This window comes from Coenobita brevimanus, chromosome 71 (assembly GCF_032717465.1).
Source record: "Coenobita brevimanus isolate Jiangsu-jjx chromosome 71, ASM3271746v2, whole genome shotgun sequence".
Classification (NCBI taxonomy): domain Eukaryota; kingdom Metazoa; phylum Arthropoda; class Malacostraca; order Decapoda; family Coenobitidae; genus Coenobita; species Coenobita brevimanus.
The window spans coordinates 54,386,820-54,405,789 of NC_137024.1; positions in this window are offsets into that span (position 1 = coordinate 54,386,820).

Here is an 18,970-nt window from a genome sequence, read left to right on the forward strand (position 1 = left end):
CCACCTCCTCCTCTTACTTTCAGCATGCCTGTCTTCACTCTCTGCTTCCTTATTTGTCTCTCTCTTTTTCTGTCTCCATGCATACCCCCCCCCTTTTTTTTTGTCTCCTTCCTTGCCAATGTACCTGAATAACCTGCTAAGTTTCTACATCCCTTCTTTTCACCCTACATCCTTACATCTCACATTGCCTTCCTGTTTCTCTTTTCACTTAGATACCCGCCTGTCTGCCTGTACATCTACCCATTCACCTTCCCACACAGACTACCTATTTTCCCATCTATCTACCCAGATACCTACTTCCCTCTCTATTCACCTACATACCCACCTTTCTATCCGCACATCAACACACCCATCTCCCTACTCTCCAGCCCACCTAACTGCTAATGAACCCTCTTACCTGCTAACTTACCTGCCTAACCTAATACCCTCCTGCCGTCACCTCATCTCCCCGCTCTCTTTTATGAACCCAGAGTTATTGATGATGTAAGTTTTCTTGTTTGTGCCTCGTCCAGGACTTGTTTACTTTCAGTCCCGTCTTTGTTGCTGCAATTCTAATTACACTGTTCACATACTTAGCCACAGGTCGTGTTGCTTATAATATTTTTGCTGTTTCAAGACTATAACAGCCTGAAAGAGATTTTTTTTTTTTTTGTTATGTATCCGACGCTGAGCACAGATTTCATAGCCAGTTCTCTGAGGCCTATAGCAATATATACTCCTACGTGCCACTCACCTACATACCGGTATATCACCGGAGTTTTTAGATAAGCCTTCATTAATCCCTAAGTTTATCCTAAGTTCAGCAGTTTCGTCTGTAGGTGGCTAAAGTAGACTAAGACGTCATCGCATGAAGGGGTAACTACAGTGACGTCATGCCTGTTTACAGTCCTGCACTTCCAGCCTGATTAAGTCTTTCGAATCGGGTGGCGTATTGTCTGATTTACTCGAATTCTCTCTACCACCAGATTGTTCTCGAAGACTTGGATAGGATTTTTAGGACTGATGGGGACTGAATAAGGATACATCTAACTCTTCCAGTCTCAAAATCCCTTCCAGAGCGTTGTAAAATCCTATGGAGATCGGAAGAATAAATTTAAAAGTATACCATCGGATTGAAGAGGACAATAACACGGATGGATACATTAACGTCCGGCTTACATAAAGATCTACTTCTATGCTGACAGGTGTGAAAATAGGCGGACAACTGTATTCCTAGGGATAAGAGGAGAAAAGATAATTCGCGCGTGATTTCCTGTGTGCCGTAAAAAGCGACCATAACAGGCGTGACCTCTGCCCCTTTTATAATGGCATACGGATTTAGGGTCGTATTTTTGTTGGCCTTTGGATCCTTCGTGACACCTCCTCTGCTATGTATTTTCCCTGTTGCCCACCAGCCACTCGTTTGATGTAGTGCAGTGCAGCCTTCGGGTGACTCTACAAAAAGTGATAATCCAAATTATTGCTTATAAACCAGGAAACCAGTTACTATGGTGGTTGGTGACCGTTTAATCAAGTGACGCCCGGTATTATACAGGGTTATAGCGCTCCAACCAGATTGAGCCTGTAGGAGTTTAGATCCGAAGAAGGGTGTAGTTTACTGCTCACATAATGCCACTCAGGGAAGGGTAAGGATGGTTACCCTCGCCTTAAATGTCGGTACTGAGTAGTCTAGTCCCGAGACTCCTACGCTCCTGATGAGGCAGAAAAGGACAGAATGATGAATGAAGGGATGATGGCAACTTAATATCGTCTTGTGTGTTACTGACACACACTTTGTCAATATTAGAAGGTTATAAAATAGCTTTGACTGAATATTCAGATCCGTAAGCAAAGTAAATCGCTAAGGAAATGGTGTTACGAAACCTCCTGTGCCTCCTGGGACACTGCTCATAATACCACGACCTTCCTTCATTTCAGATCACTCTTTTTACGGATAAACCTATCATTATTTCCACCCATCCTACACATCATTCATTTTAATTTGGCAGAGATTTTCGTCCTGGTGCAGCTTATTACCAGCAGCTCAGTGGGAGAATAAGACAGTAGTATGGCTCTACATCTTATCTATAGCACTTCTTCGTGACTGGCATCATACCCTACTGTTAATCTCTTGCAATAGCTCAGCACTCAAGACGGGGAGGTTAATTTTTGTCCTAGTTAAAGTAAATAAATCATACTTACGGGCATACTTACCATTATTTCTACCCAACACACAGGTCTACTTACCTTTGCACAGCTGCCCCCCCCCTCTATATACCTGTCTTTATCTACACCTGCGTCCCTACACCTGGCCTCACCCGGGACATCTGCTTTAACTCTCACTAACCTTCTATTATCATCAGCCCACACACACACACACACACACACACACACACACACACACACACACACACACACACACACACACACACACACACACACACACACACACACACACACACACACACACACACACACACACACACACACACACACACACACACACACACACACTGTTCATTACTCCAACATATCATTCTTATTCCAACACATCTGCCTTCACTATTACGTATCATTCTCATTTTAACATAAATATACCTTCCTTAATCCCATCCTCCCTTCTTATTTTAATACACCTGCCCTCAGTCTTACTTACCTTTCCTAATCTTACACATCTGCCTTACTTTTTACATACCTGCCTTGACCTTTATACCTGTCCTTCCGTCTCACTTACCTGTCTCATCACACATCTGTCTGTCTCTCACACCTGTCTTTCTGACTCATGATTTTCTCTCATATACTGTTTTCTTCACACACAAGCCTCTTTTCCCTCGCACTTTCTTTATTATACACCTGCTTTGTCCTCCATATTTATGCTTCTCCTCCACACATCTGTTCCTTCATCCACATACATGCTCTCTCTCCTCCACACACCTGCTTTCTCCTCCACACACCTGCTTTCCTCTCCACACTTCTGCATTCCCCTCCATACACCTGCTTTCTCCTCGTATACGCGTGCTTTCTGTCCTGCTCATCTGCTTTCTCCTCCACATACCTGCTTTCTCCTCTACACACTTGCCCTCACCTCCACACATCTGTTTATTTTTCTCATCTCGCACCTGACTTACGCGTTCCCAGTGTTCCTCTGAAATTGCACACACGCACGCACAGACAATCTCATGTACACTGACAAACACACACACGTACACGCGCCCCCACATACACACATACTATGAATACACATGCATGAGCGGTTATGGCAGTAGCTCTGGTGGTGGTAGTACGTGAGGAGTGGAGGCTTTTGTTTGCAGTAACCGTGGTAATTTTGCGTACTTCCGGTAATGGCTGGGCTAGAGACAATAGTACACTATATGATTTTTTTTTAAATTCATTCTGTGTTGTGGCTTTTTATTCATTCTACCTCCAGGCAATTTAATTTTCAGTGGCAGTAGTGGAAAATCATTTTTTTTTTCCAGCTCATTATGGTCTTCATAATATCCAAAAAGAACGTGAAAAATAGCGACTTATTAAAAGGACTTACTGTACAGTGACAAACTATAGTCCTTTCACCTCACTCTGGCTCAGATTTTCATCCTACTGTAGCTTATTTTACGTAGATTAGGGGCAGAATATGGCTAAACATCAGCTCTATAGCCTTTCCGTAGCACTTCCTCGTGACTAGCATCGTATTCTAGTGTTAATTGCGTGTTACAGGTCGGCACTTAAGATGGAGAGATGTCATACTAGGCCAAGGTAAAATGAATAGAGTATAAGGAGATAAATAAACATAACACAATCACCCCCATCACCAAAGAGGACGCAATACCAACTTCGCCAAATGGCCTGCTACGCTGCCGTGGGATTAGGCCATTAATGGTTGAAGACCACAGTGTTGTCATGCAGAGAGAGAGAGAGAGAGAGAGAGAGAGAGAGAGAGAGAGAGAGAGAGAGAGAGAGAGAGAGAGAGAGAGAGAGAGAGAGAGAGAGAGAGAGAGAGAGAGAGAGAGATGCAAAGAAGCCACAATATCTTTATCACGGTACTTGTCTCTTTAGCACGATGTCATCCATGTTTACTCCTGCTATCTTCAAACGATTTAAATCAGTTAAGGGGTGACTCTTTGCACTGGAGGAATAAGATATTGTCTTCATTAATTTATTCACCATAAAAGGTTGGTCTTAAAAAAAAAAAAAAAAAAGGAAAAAAATGGATGAAAGGGTATATTTTCAAATACTGCTTTCGTCTAGCAGTTATACCCAGCCCCCCTCAGAAAAAAAAAAAAAAATCCGTAAACTGCACAGGCAACTTCATATCCTCCTCATCTCCTTCCCGAGAGGGCGGAAGCTTGCCCTTTCTGAACCAGGTGATGACGAAGGGCTTGAGTTTCCCCTTATCTTGGTTAATAATGCCTTCAACTTAAGTAGCGCACAGCCGGGCAGGGAACTGGATATGGCGCCAGCATCACACTACCTTCTTGATATATTTACTGTCCTCGGCGCCTTCCAGGTATCTCAAACCCATTAGACAGCGTGTAATGTCAGGATGGTAGGTGTATGGCGAATGGTAATGGAAAATGTTATCAGCCAGTCTATAACACCTTTTGGACTAGAGAAGGCCAGAGCTGAAGGAGGACCCAAAGAAAGACTACCATATTCCAGATCATCAGAGTCGTAGGAGACCACCTTAACGCAGATCTTGAATTCGGGATGAGGTGCGTTAGAGTTTTGTTTCTACCGAAGATTTGTGCCACAGCGGTAACAAGTATCCGTGTTGGTATGAAGTAAAGTTATAATCTTCACTATCTATCGTGGCGGAGAGTGTGTCTAAGAATCTGGTATAGCAATAAGAGAGTATCAAAATATTGTTCAGCTTAAGTGGAATACACCTCAAGTTTTATTTATTTATTCTCTTGAGATACTTTGGTGAAAATAATCCTCAGTAATCCAGTTTTAAGGCCCTCTCACCTACGTCTTTCTTAGGTTCATTGCTCCCTAGTTCTCTCTCTCTCTTTCTCTCTCTTTCTCTCTCTCTCTCCTGGCCGATTTCATTATGTTACATTATTTTCTTTTTTTCCGGGATGCGAATAAAATTTGGTAATTGCGTGCGGAAATTAAAGACTTGCGAGAGGAAGTTAGTGTGGCGGGTTTGATGATACGGTGTTGAGAGAGAGAGAGAGAGAGAGAGAGAGAGAGAGAGAGAGAGAGAGAGAGAGAGATGTCTAACGGAATCTAGAACGGAGTAAAAAAGATATACTTGAAGAGAGTGGAAAGATAGGGAAAAGAGACGGGATTGAATAGATTCATATTCACAGATGCACTATAAACACATCACAACAACAACAATAAGAGCATAAAAAAAAAAAATAATAATAATAATAATAATAATAATAATAATAACAATTATAATAGTCATTAGAATAATAATAATAATAATGATAATAATGACAGTGAAAACTATAACACTAATGATGTTGATGATGATGACTGTAACACAAAAAACATTAATAATAACTAGAATTCTGAAATTGCTGCAGCAGTAGCCTATTCATAGACCTCCACATTCTTGATGAAAATACTTTCGTTATCATTGTAGACCTAATATTAAGGGACCTTTAGTATGACTCAGACTTTTTTACGCATTTTGATTCGTGACCTTGAGATCAATGTCAAGGTCATTCATATTATGCAAGTCATATTTACTCATGACACACCATTTTCACCGTGTTTTGGTCAAAATCGACCAAATACTTTTCGATTTAGCACTTTTAGGCATAAGGCTGCCATTTTGATTTTCCTCAGTATCTCAAAAAGTATTTGTTGGATCTCAGTATCAATACCCAGTATAATGTTGATGAGTACATGCTGGAACATTGGAAAAAAAACGAATCGATTCAGTAGTTTTTGCTACGCACAAGAGAAAGATCTGAAAAAAAAAAAAAATAATAATAACATAGAGGGCACTAGTGCTGCGTTAGTGCTAGGGAAAAAATTTGCCAAAAGAAGCCTGCTACCAAGATACATCACTCCTAAAAATTCCAAGTCTCTATCTCGAACGGTCGTGGAATGCCAGCCTTCTAGATCTTCCCCTCCCCCCCCCAAAAAAAAAGAAATAATATCTACAATATCAATAAGAATTCAACAGAATGTGGAGTTCTTAATAATAATAATAATAATAATGATAATGATAATTATAATAATAATAATAATAATAATAGTGAATAATACACATCTGGTGGACAACACAGAGGCATAACAACAATTCCTGGCGGTTCTATTATCATCAAAACTTAACTTTCCAAAATCCTGTAATTCGAAACTCAAGACATTATAATATATACCTGTACACACACGAGAAGCGGAGCTGTGTTCTTCCTTTGATGTCCCGGGATAGTGCCAAAGAACGGGAGGTGGATATCGTGTGCCATAAAGGAGAGAGAGAGAGAGAGAGAGAGAGAGAACTAAGGAAGTGACACCGATAGAAATAAATCTCATTAGTGGACTTGAATGAGAAAGGAAGAGAAAAAGAAGAGGTGGAGAGGCACAGACGTAATCTGATTTAGGACAATCGCAGGAAAAAAGCCAACGGGAAAAAAGACAACAGGAAAAGAGAACACCAGAAAAATTGGCGTGGGGGATTAGCGATGTGTCTGAGACGAGGAAAATGGGGTTAATGAAGAAAATATTTGGTAATGGGAAACTTGCCTGTGATCTAAGGATGAGGTGGCATTTTTTCCCCCCTCACAAACGTTGAAGAGTCAGCATAAATATAATGAAGCACACACACACACACACACACACACACACACACACACACACACACACACACACACACACACACACACACACACACACACACACACACACACAGGCGGAAGGCCAATCGCTCTTCCTTGAGTGGTATTCTAGGAGCCATAACCTTCAACCATTTCTCTGATATAAACCCTATAGACCACATCCGATTGGCTGCTTGTTTTCTCCCGTCTAGAATATCACCGGTTATGTAAAAGAGAGAGAGAGAGAGAGAGAGAGAGAGAGAGAGAGAGAGAGCTATATTTTTCCCTTATCGAACTACTCACATTGTTGGCAGGCTATCATTGCCCTTCTCTGAGAAATGGCAGAATAAAAATTTGTCTTTCCTCGGAATCTGAAAACAACCCGACCATCCCTTGTTGTTCCGATAAAAGGATCTGAAGTTGGTATATATATAAAGGATCCGACCCGCCTTTTATCCCAGGCCTTCTTAACAGTTGACTTTTTTAGCAGATTGGATTGCTTTTCTGCTTTATCACTTTAAGACTCATTGTTTACTTTAAAATTCCCTCTAATATAACTGTTAAGTATTTGGTGGTTGTATGAGTGAACGGAAACGTCATACAAACAATCATATTCACAGCCCATATTAAGAAGAGTTTATAAAGGTTCTTAAGGTTTACGACGTCTTTGCCCTGACATTCACACACGCTTTGAATGTAGACTCAATATTTTTCCAGGTATACACAATATCTGGCTTATTTTTGCTTCCTATTTCAGCTCGGTACAAACAGCTGAGCTCCTTGAATCAGATAACGTATTTAAGGTTGTATTCTTGCCACCCGCAGACGATTTTATTCAGCTTAGGAGACGTAGTGAAGGGATCAGTGAAGGATATATTTAGATGCCATAGTTTAAAAAAAATATCACGAGCTGAATGAAATCGTCTGGATACAGGAAGAACAACACAAAATATACGGTATGACATTGCTAATCGTAGTGAAGGGGTTATGAAATACCAGACTGTGTCATAGAAAGGAAGACGCTTAAGTACAGGAATAGAATATGTGGATAATAGTATTAAAGTACATGTCTGAACTACTCATAATCGGTGAAACTTATACGGCAAAATATCTTACATTAAAGTATAATATGGCAGGATAATTCAGAGAGCGAGAGGACACATCGGAGTAGAATTCTTACAACAGGCTTATTGTAAGGTGTACCTCTCTTAACCAGCACATTAAAATAAACACTGAATTCTAAGTACTTAAAAATACAGCTAATCTCGTATTATCCTTTCGGGGTATGAGCGACAGAGAGACTAGGCTTCCGTAGCTCAGATTACTTAATGGTAGGAGACTGATACTGTATACTTCCGTCGCAGCTTTTTGTATAATAGTAAGCATCCAGTCACCTATGAAGGGAAGGATTTTTTTTTATTTTACTTTATTTTGGTTTATTTTATATTCTTACCTTCCAGACCCGATTTGACCAGCTTTTAATCTCCCTCCACACCCACGTGCACAGTGCTGGTTGGGAATTATTGCAACTTTAGAGCCAGGCCAGAGGGGATGAAATAATGGCGGCGGCAAGAAAAGCATTATAAAGGCTTCACTGTTACAGGGAGGGAAGTGGATAGTGTTTGTAACCGTTTATGAGATGTTTCCTATAATTTCAGTAATATCTTTTTAGTGGCAGTAAGAAGAGGAAAGACATCATCGTAGAGAAGGATTTAAATACTGTACTGCAATAATATGCCGCTAAAATTTTCATTTCAGCCCAGCACTTCCAAACAGCCAGAGAAATGCGAAAAAGATAACTCAATAAAATAAAAGTGTGTATCGAGAACGCAAGAATCTGTTGGAAAAATCAGAGAAAGGAAATTGAACCCCGAGAAAACGGAAACTCTGCTAAAATAAAAAATGTCAGAGAGGAAAATATATGAGAGGACGATGGCATTGGAAGAATTAAGGGAAAAAAAAGAAAAAAATGAATTACAGTGGAGATAAAAAAAAATTTAAAAATGAAAAAAAAATGAAGAAGAATTAAGAGGCTAGAAAATATAAAGAGAGAGAGAGAGATGAAACACTGAAGAAAAGGAAGATAAAAAGATTGAGAAAGATGATGGAAATTAAGAAGATGGAAAAGTGAAAAAAGGAGTTAAAATAAAATCCTGAACAAAGAGAAGACAAAGAGAATGGGAGGCAATTGAAAAGAAAATGGAAAAGTGTGAAAAGTGGCTCACCCTGGACTAATTTAACTCTCTAAAAGGTTCCCCTAAACTGAAGACTGGATCCTTTAATTGACTTTCACTCTCACCGCTGGCCAGGAGTCATTTAGGAGTGGGGTGGATGGGTAGGGGAGTGGGAGAAGTGAGGTGGAGGGTCAGGGCATACTCCATGGGTCAGGGAAGTGGGGGGAGTAAGGTGGAGGAGTGGAAAGAGGGAACGGTGGGAAGGAGAGTGGGATGAGGGAGTGGGATAGGGGAGTAGGGTAGTAAGCAGGATGAAAGCGTATTTTTGTATTACCTGCTTCCCTTTCCCTTCTCTCCTCCCCTTCCCGCTTACCAACTGCCTATTCTCACCCCTGATCTTCTCTATCCTACTTTCATATTCGAGGAGTAGAGAGCAATTGGACCAGTAAGATTTGGAAACATGAATAGAAATGAAAGCTTTAGTAAATAGTGCATGAATAACAGTTTTCATCTTTTTTCCGGTTAAGACTATAATTATTCCCATCAATTATTTTTGGTGTACTACTGCTTTTTGACTTTCCTGTAAAATTTCATTTATCCTTCACTAGCGCATGTATCCTCTCACTTTTCTTCTGTACGGCTTTTTGGCGGTGACTCTGGATGAGAGAGAGAGAGAGAGAGAGAGAGAGAGAGAGCTTTCTGAACTATCCTTTTCTTGTGATATATTACTAAGGAAGTATGTTCCTCTGAAACTTAAAAATGCCGATATCCTGGTTGGCACCGTAAAGTCTGAAGGTCTCTTGTATCTCTCTCTCTCTCTCTCTCTCTCTTTCTCTCTCTGACCCGTAGCCTCAATCCATAAATCCCCTCTAATGGCATTTCCACAAGTTTACTTTGAAGCTACAACCGTGGTGGTGTAGCAGAGAGAGAGAGAGAGAGAGAGAGAGAGATTACCTCCAGTTCCCACTGCTGTTAAATCTCGGAGTAATACTTTCTCAGTTTAAAGTACAATATATAAGACAAATTTTATAGGAACGGTACAACGTAGTACATAATATGAAGCTCTTAACTGTAGGATGGTATAGGTAAAATTGCTATGGCCATATTCTCAGCCTTTCATGAGGTATACCGATATCTAAAAGGAAGTACAGTCGGCACTAAGCAATATGTCCTTAGGGTATTCCAACGATGTATTTACGTAATCATTGCCAAGGATACATTAACATCAGTCACGGTTATGTAGGCTAATTTATCCGAAGTAGCTTATGACGGCGCAATTCAGCGTGCTAGCCGGAAAGAATTTTAGGTGTCTTTAAGTTAACATTATTATGTCGTTTCAGTTATAGCATTCAGAGTACCCTGTCACTGTGACCTCATATCCTGTTAGTTGCTGCCGTAGCCTGTTCTTCAACATATCTTTGATTTTGCATGTACAGATTCTACTATTCCGTTTCATTTATTTGCAGGATTGTATATAAAGATGCACTACATTGTTTCTGATTTTATTCAGTGGCATTTGAGTTCTACTCCATTTTCAGGGATAAGGACTGCTGGCGCAAGAGAAACTAATCTCTCACGTCTACGTTGCCCAGTCCTGCTAGTATTTAAAAGTATCCAGTTAATCTTGCGCCGAGCTGTTGCTTTACCAACCGAGTTCTCAGTCTTTCATCATACCGTGTGTTATGGAGGCAGGATATTGGATCCCTGACTAACTCTAGTTTAATATTATCTATGCTGAAGTGGGTAATCCTGGGCATGCAGTGTACTGTAAATTTAGGTGAGGTCCTGACATTGCTTTGCCCTTACAGAAATTTCGAGTCGGGAATCCAATCATAATTATAATCTGATTCCCTGGCAGCTAGTTGCGTCATTGTACTGTCATCGAAATTTTAAATCTTTTGAAATATTTCCTCCACCAGATGTGGCGAAGGAAAAACGATTGCTCTAATGTGTCATAATTTCACATTGAATTAAATATCTTTTATTTGTTAGCCATAAGGGGCATATTCCACTCTGCCGACTCTTCAGTGATTTTACTGAGGTTTTATTGTGACCATGCGAAGTTTATTCCACTCATAAGTGGATTGCTTATCTTTACACCATCAGCACTTTTGTTGTATAGATCAAATTTTTCATATCATCATCAGTATCACGGATAAACATAATAAACGAATAACTAAATAAATACCCTAGTACGGATCCCAGAGTTACAGGACACCGCTAACCCGTGTCTATACTGTTTGCGGCCTATGTGCAGGCAACAGTAAAATTCAGTTCACCTCTTCCGCCCCTCTTTCACTGCTGAATTCATAGGCGCTTGAAGGTGACATAGTGACCTAAAGTGTATATCATCATTCATCCGAGGGAGAAGATATGCATTTTTGTCCACTACGTCTCATTCAGGCATACATGGCTCCAGAAACGAGAGGCAGTAGAGGCGATGGACTTTTGAATCTGACTGCAGTTACTATGTTCCCTACAGTGCTGTAATTTTCTATCTCTTTGTCTGTAGATCCTGATGTTCCTAGGTTTTGTAGTTTAAGGATCTATTCAGCGTGTGTGACTTTATCAAACACCATCTAAAAATACAGTTATTCACATCTGTTCCATTACTGAAACCATGAATGTGTATCCCCCGGTAACCTATTTCTTAGCTGAGACAGGGACAGACAGACAGACAGACAGACTGATGGACAGAAAGGCGGGTGTCGAAAAAGGAATTTGGAAAGCTAAGTGAACGAGTGGAGGGAGACGAGGGGGATATAAAGTAAGGGAAGTTGGAACGGAGTTGAAGAGAAGCGAAGGGGAAGCTGAACAAAGGGGAAAGAGTGAGAGAAAGGGGAGAAAGGGAGGAAGGGAAAGGGCAAGGTGGAATGGAGGTGGAAAAGGTAAATGGAATGCAGAGGGGAAGGAAATGAAGGGAAAGAGTGGGTAAGCAAAGGAGAGGGAGAGAAACAGAGAGAGATAGACAGAGATGGAAAATTGTAAGCTCTAGGAAAGCAAAGACGAGAAAAATGAAAAACAAACCATTAACAGGATAGAAGTTAAAAATAAATAAGGATGAAGCAAAACTGTAAAATGAGAGAAGAAATATGAAAGGAAAATCAAAGAGAAAATACAGATATGATGCTGGACTGTAGAAAATGAAGTTAGGGAACATGCGAGAAAGTTTAGTCAAGCGTGAAGAACGACGGGGGAAGAGAGGAGAGGTGAGAGGGGAGGAAATGGAGAGAGAGAGAGAGAGAGAGAGAGAGAGAGAGAGAGAGAGAGAGAGAGAGAGAGAGAGAGAGAGAGAGAGATTGGGTAAAATGAAAAGTGAGAGGAAGAAAGGTAGCGAAAGGGAAGGATGGATGGAAAGAGATAGAAGAGAAAGGTTAAATGAGAGATGAAAAAGAAAGATGAAGATGACAAGTAATTAGTGTGGACAGAGAAGAGAAGGAAGAGGAAAAGGGAAGAAGATGGAAATAGGAGAAAGGAAAAGAAGTGGCATGAGAAAAGATGAAAGGAAAGACAATGACAAAGTACGAGTAAATCAAGGAATTGAAGGGGAGGAGGAGGAGGAGGAGGAGGAGGACGACGAGGACGAGGAGGAAAGAAGAAAAGGAGGAAAAACGAAGACGAGGGAGGAGGAGAAGGAGAAAAAAGGAAATGGGGAGGGAGAAGAGAGGAGAGAATGGGTATGATGAGAAGAGGGGATCAGAGAGCAGAGGGAACAGGATTAGAGTGGATTAATGGAAGGATTAGAGTTGATTAATGTAGGAAAATCAGATATCAGAGGAACTATCGGCTAATTAGTGGTTTAACAGTCTACGCGTGTCCTTCAATAGTGAATAATCTGCTTTACTCATTAACCCTTTCAGTACGGTTCTCTCTCTCTCTCTCTCTGTCTCTCTCTGTCTCTGTCTGTCTGTCTGTCTGTCTGTCTCTCTCTCTCTGTCTCTCTCTACCTACCTACCTACCCATCTATCTGTCTATTATTTACCTGTCTGTCTGTCTGTCCTCCTATTTGTCTATCTGTATCCATCTATCCATCATCTATCTGCCTACGTATCTATCATTTCCCCGAGACCATGTTAAATTCATTTTAGATCTCTAGCAGTGAAGAGGTCAGCAGCAACATGAGAGTGGGTGGCTTTATAAAGGGTGTCTGTGAAGTTGACCTTTGACTCCTAACACTCATCCAACATGCTCTCCGATGCCCGAGAAAATTAATGAAAAATCTATCAGGCTATATCGCATTTACGAATCATTTTTCAACATAAAGTGGAACACCCTTCAGGCAACAAATTGTACTCTACGATGTGCTGTTTTTTTTTTCTGCCCTTTTTATCGTATGTAAAATATATGATGTCACTTTGGATTACCTTTTTATCGCAGGTAGATTTTACCATATGTCGTTTTTCATCTGTTATTTATATCGTAGCGTTTACATCCTGACAGTAGCTAAATTGTATATGTTGCTTTTATCTATCATTTTAATCGTAGTTGTAATGTATGACTTGTCACTTCCCAACTCTTCTTTTAATCCCTTCGCCAGGTTAAAGTGAATGAGCTATAGTACTGTGGGACTGCAGAACCACTTAAGCTACTGTCCATTAATCTATTCTAGCGGTATGGTACCCTTTGTGACCCGAGTATTGTTGGTTGTGCTACGAGATATAAGGAAAAGTCACTCGAAGATATATAATGAAGTCACCCGAAGATACGGTGGATACACTGGAGCCGTGTAAAGAGAGAGAGAGAGAGAGAGAGAGAGAGAGAGAGAGAGAGAGAGAGAGAGATTGGAGGCTGAGTCGGACGTATTCTGGCAGGTGATGACAGGATTAGGCGGAAATTAAGGTATCCTGTGTAATCTTGGGAAAAAAAAAATATTTTCATAGGTTCGTGTTAGAAAATCATTTGCATATATTTTGAGGATTTGTACAAGGTGAGCTGCCAGTCTGTTTATCATTAGAAACTCCCGCTTGAATTAACTTGTGTGTTGACGATGTAAATGAAAGTTTTGCTATCGCACCGTTTTGCCTCGGGTGTGGGTGTAGGGTAATGAACCGAAGGAAGGGAGAGGGAGAGGGAGAAGGAAGGAGAGTAGAAACTATAAAGGGAGTGTGTGAGAGAGAGAGAGAGAGAGAGAGAGAGAGGGGGGGGGAGTGGAAAAGAATATTAAAAAGGCATTGGAGAGAGAGAGGAAGAGGGAGAGGGAGAGAGAGGGAATGGAAAAGAGCATTAAAATGAGGGGAGAGAGAGAGAGAGAGAGAGAGAGAGAGAGAGAGAGAGAGAGAGAGAGAGAGAGAGAGAGAGAGAGACGAAGTGGAAAGGAAGAGAAAGAGAACGCGAAAAGAAGTGAAAATAAGGATTATAAAAGGGGAAGGATATGATGGTGAGCATAGAAGATTTGAGTAGGAACATGAAGAGACGTGAACGGAGGGAATAAGGGAGGGCAGGGAGTGAAGAAGGGAAGGAAAGGAAATGGAGAAGTGGAATACAAAAATCGGAAGAAGAAAAGGAAAATAAAAAGGGGAGGAAAGAAATGCAGAAATGGCCTATAAAAAGGGTGAAAGAAAATGGGATGATATTACTACTACCACTACTTTCATGGGCAGTCTATCCTTGTTTCTCATCATTTCCCTGCACGATAAAATTGGACCTTCTGGCTGTTACGTAAAGAGAATAATCGCCGCTATTTCTTGTTCATACCTATTCTGGTTTCTCATTACTTTCATGTCGGGTTTAGCCTCGTCTCCTTCCCAGAAAATAAAGATTATCCTCTGTCCGTTACGACAGAGGAATAATCGCCGCTATGTAATGTTCTGATATATTGTAGGCTATCGTCCCCTTTCAGCACACACACACACACACACACACACACACACACACACACACACGTCGAGTAAAACATAATATCCGCTTTCGTTTTCCGAGCTTGGTAAAGTACACATTATCATCGTCAAGAGTCTAAAGGAAGTTTATTTGGCCTTTCTTTCTTTTCAGAATTCGAATGAGCGGAGATTTAGAAGAAAATATATACCGGTATGTTGGAGCGTGTTCGCAAATGTTTTGGATGCTTAATTGTAATTATATATATATATATATATATATATATATATATATATATATATATATATATATATATATATATATATATATATATATATATATATATCCCATTAGCTCCCAGAGTTTCTGTGTGGGGCATTTGGCCGGAAGGGTGCTGGGCGTACCGTCCTGCGCCTATCGGCTCATAGTGATACCTACCACGGAGTTCCCTTCTTTATTAAATTTTGAAAATGCCCAGTTCTGTCCAGTTCTGAGGACACTGGGTGCCAATGGGTTTTATATATATATATATATATATATATATATATATATATATATATATATATATATATATATATATATATATATATCAGCTTTTCTAAATCGGTCTTTGAAAGGATATTGTATTTTCATTCATGTTCTTCCAATGACGGCTTTAACTTGTGCCCCCAATTTTTGGACCTGCATCCATCCCCGCTAATTAATTCTCCGATACTTTTCTTCGCCGCTCCGTTGCTTCTACCAAGCCTCTCCACTTTTAGCCAACATTGTTTTGAGTGTTCTTTTTTTCGGTGTACTATACATATTAGTACTACTAATGCATCGCCCGCCTCCCACCACTACCACTCCACTAAATTTGATCCTATTTCCCTTAGTGATGGAAATAATGTAAGCTTCTGGTCGGTGTTTTCTGTGCTAACATAATGGGCTTGCGTGTCATTTTTCTGTTTCGGAAGGAATTTTTGGAATACACTAATGATGTGCATAAATAGTGGCGTTTTATTTTCCCTTTTTCAGTCTTTCCTCTTACCTAGTTAGTTAACGCAACTTTGTTTCCCTGCTATTCGTCTAAATCTGTATACTAACTCTACTTCACTCGTCTTTCTGTCAACGTATTTATCATTTTCATTATTTATCTATCATTGCTATCAGTCTACCTATGAAACTAGCAGTTCTTTTATATCGTATGTCCTTTATCTGATATCAGCAAATGCAAACATGACCAACAATAATATAACTGAACTTCATTTTATTGGATATTCGTTTATGACTGTGGATTGTCAGACTAAAAACATCGAGCCAAAAATATATATTAATAAAGTTGGTGCAAAAAATATTGTGGACACTAATAACCTGTTTGCTTGGATGTCGTTGTTCATTTATTCTGAAAAGTGAGAGGGGGAGGGAGCGAAAAAAAAAAAAAAAAAAGAAGAAGAGGGAATTGGAGACGTGAATGTATGTGGGGGGAAGGGAGGAAGAGAATGGAGGAAAAATCGAAGGAAAATGCAGGAGAGAGAGAGAGAGAGAGAGAGAGAGAGAGAGAGAGAGAGAGAGAGAGAGAGAGAGAGAGAGAGAGAGAGAATAAAGAGATAAGGAAAGGAAAAAAGAGATAAGGAAGGGAAAAGCGGAAAACAATGTATAAAATGAAAAGTGATGGGAATGGAAGCAATAAGGAGGGAGGAAGAAGAAAGGATGATAAAGTAGAAGAAAATACCCAGATACGAAGGACGGCAATGAAGATGCAGGAAGGAAGACAAGACAAAGTGCATAAAGAGATAGAGGAAATGAAGCATAAAAAAGAGAAAAGAGGCGTAAGAAACTTTAGTAAATTGAGAAGAGGACGCAGTAAGAAAATACGAGAAGACGCAGATGAGAGAAAAGGAAGGAGAGATGAAGCAAGAAGAGGAGGAAGGGAAGATAAAGGAAGGATAGTACGAGCAGGAAACATCGAAGATGGAGTGTGTGGGTAGGCTTTGTGAAGGGTTGTAGATAAGAAGAGAAAGGAAATTGAAAGATGGAGAGGGATCGCAAATGAAAATGACTGAGAATCAATCGCAAATTATAGTGCGTGTGTGTGTGTATATATATATATATATATATATATATATATAGATAGATAGATATAGATAGATAGATAGATAGATTTTTTATATATATATATATATATATATATATATATATATATATATATATATATATATATATTGATTACGCGTGATTTATATATACGCTGATAACCACAAGGAAAGGAAAGACTAAAAAGTCGCGAGCGCTTTCGTGTAACAACATCATTCAGGAAGAACTTTGTCCTCTCCCGAGGATGTGGTTACACGAAACCGCTCGGAACATATTCGTCTTTCCTTTTCCATGTGGATATCAGCATATCTATCCGTCTATTTATCTGTCTGTCTGTCTGTCTATCTATCTATCTATCTATATCTATATCCATCCATCTATTTAATATATTTGGATAAGTAGGTACATGGACAGATAGATAGACAGATGGATATAATTTTCAATAAAAATCTACGGAGTTTGTTTTATGAATATCATGACTTAAAAATGGGAAGGTAAGATTTACAGTAAGGTCCCTATATTATGCAGAGTATCAGCTTAGAGGTATGATCAAATTCACAGTATTTTTAAAAATCTTCTCTTCACTTAGTTACACATTTTATATAGCAATTTTATACATAATACATTTCAGTTACACATTTTATATAACAGTTTTTTACATATTTCGATCTGTACAGCATTCCTTGGACTCTACAAGTAAAATAAGATGCTTTCCTCTGCTATATCAAATTCGATGTTGTAAGATATTTGTACTAGAGTATATTGGCTGTATAAAAAAAATTTAACAAGTTTCTTCTGAAGTCAGTCATATAAAAACAAGAAGGATAAGCGAACGGATACAGAAAGCGAAAAGTGGATGGGGAAAAAAGCAGAACTGAGAAAAAGACAGGAAAGGGAAGAGGAAAGATGAGAGGGCAAAGTCGAAATAGGTACGAAAAATAATCAGACAAGTAGGACGATACAGAAAGCCGAGAGTAGAAGAAAAATAAAGAAAATAAGAAGAAATGGAGAAGAAGGGATACGAGAGAAGAAAAGAAAAGACGGGAAAGAGATGCATCAAGGGGAAAGTGGTCACAAAATGGAAGATTTATGTTCGGGTCGGCCATCTTCCTTTTTTTTTGTTTTTTACTCTAACTTTTTCACTACGAAGACCTTTTTTTTTTTTTTTCTGTTCATTACTTTTTTCTCCTTAGCTGTCTCTTAGTGGCGGGGTTAATGAAGGTTATATTATTCACATCTTTTCACACTGACTTATCACCTTCATAATTATCGACTCGTACACCCTTACACCCACTCGCACCCACTCGCACACCCTTACACCCACTCGCACCCACTCGCACACCCTTACACCCACTCGCACCCACTCGCACACCCTTACACCCCCATGCACACCCTTACACCCACTCGAACACCCTTCCACCCACTCGAAAACCTTTACACCCACTCGCACACCCTTACGCCCACTCGCACACCCTTACACCCACTGAACACCTTTACACCCACTCGCACATCCTTACACCCACAAGCACACCCTTACACCCACTCGCACACCCTTACACCCACATGCACACCCTTACACCCACTCGAACACCCTTACACCCACTCGCACACCCTTACACCCACATGCACACCCTTACACCCATATGCACACCCTTACACCCACTCGAACACCTTCACGCCCACATGCACACCCTTACACCCACTCGCACACCCTTACACCCACTCGCACACCCTTACACCCACATGCACACCCTTACACCCACTCGCACACCCTTACACATAATCGCACACCCTGACACCCACTCGCACACCCTTACGCCCACATGCACACCCTTACACCCACTCGCACACCCTTACACCCACTCGCACACCCTTACACCCACTCGAACACCCTTACACCCACTGGCACACCCTCACACCCACTTTCATACCCTTACACCCAGTCATTCACCCTTATACCCTCTCACACACCCTGTCACCCACTCATACACTGTAAATTATTAACACACCCACCCTTACACAATATCATGCCCCCTCATACTGACCCAGATACCATCATACTGACTCACACAGCATCACATCGACTCATACTCCTTCACAATGACATATACACCCTCACACCGTCTCATACATCCTCACACTGACTCATAAACCCTC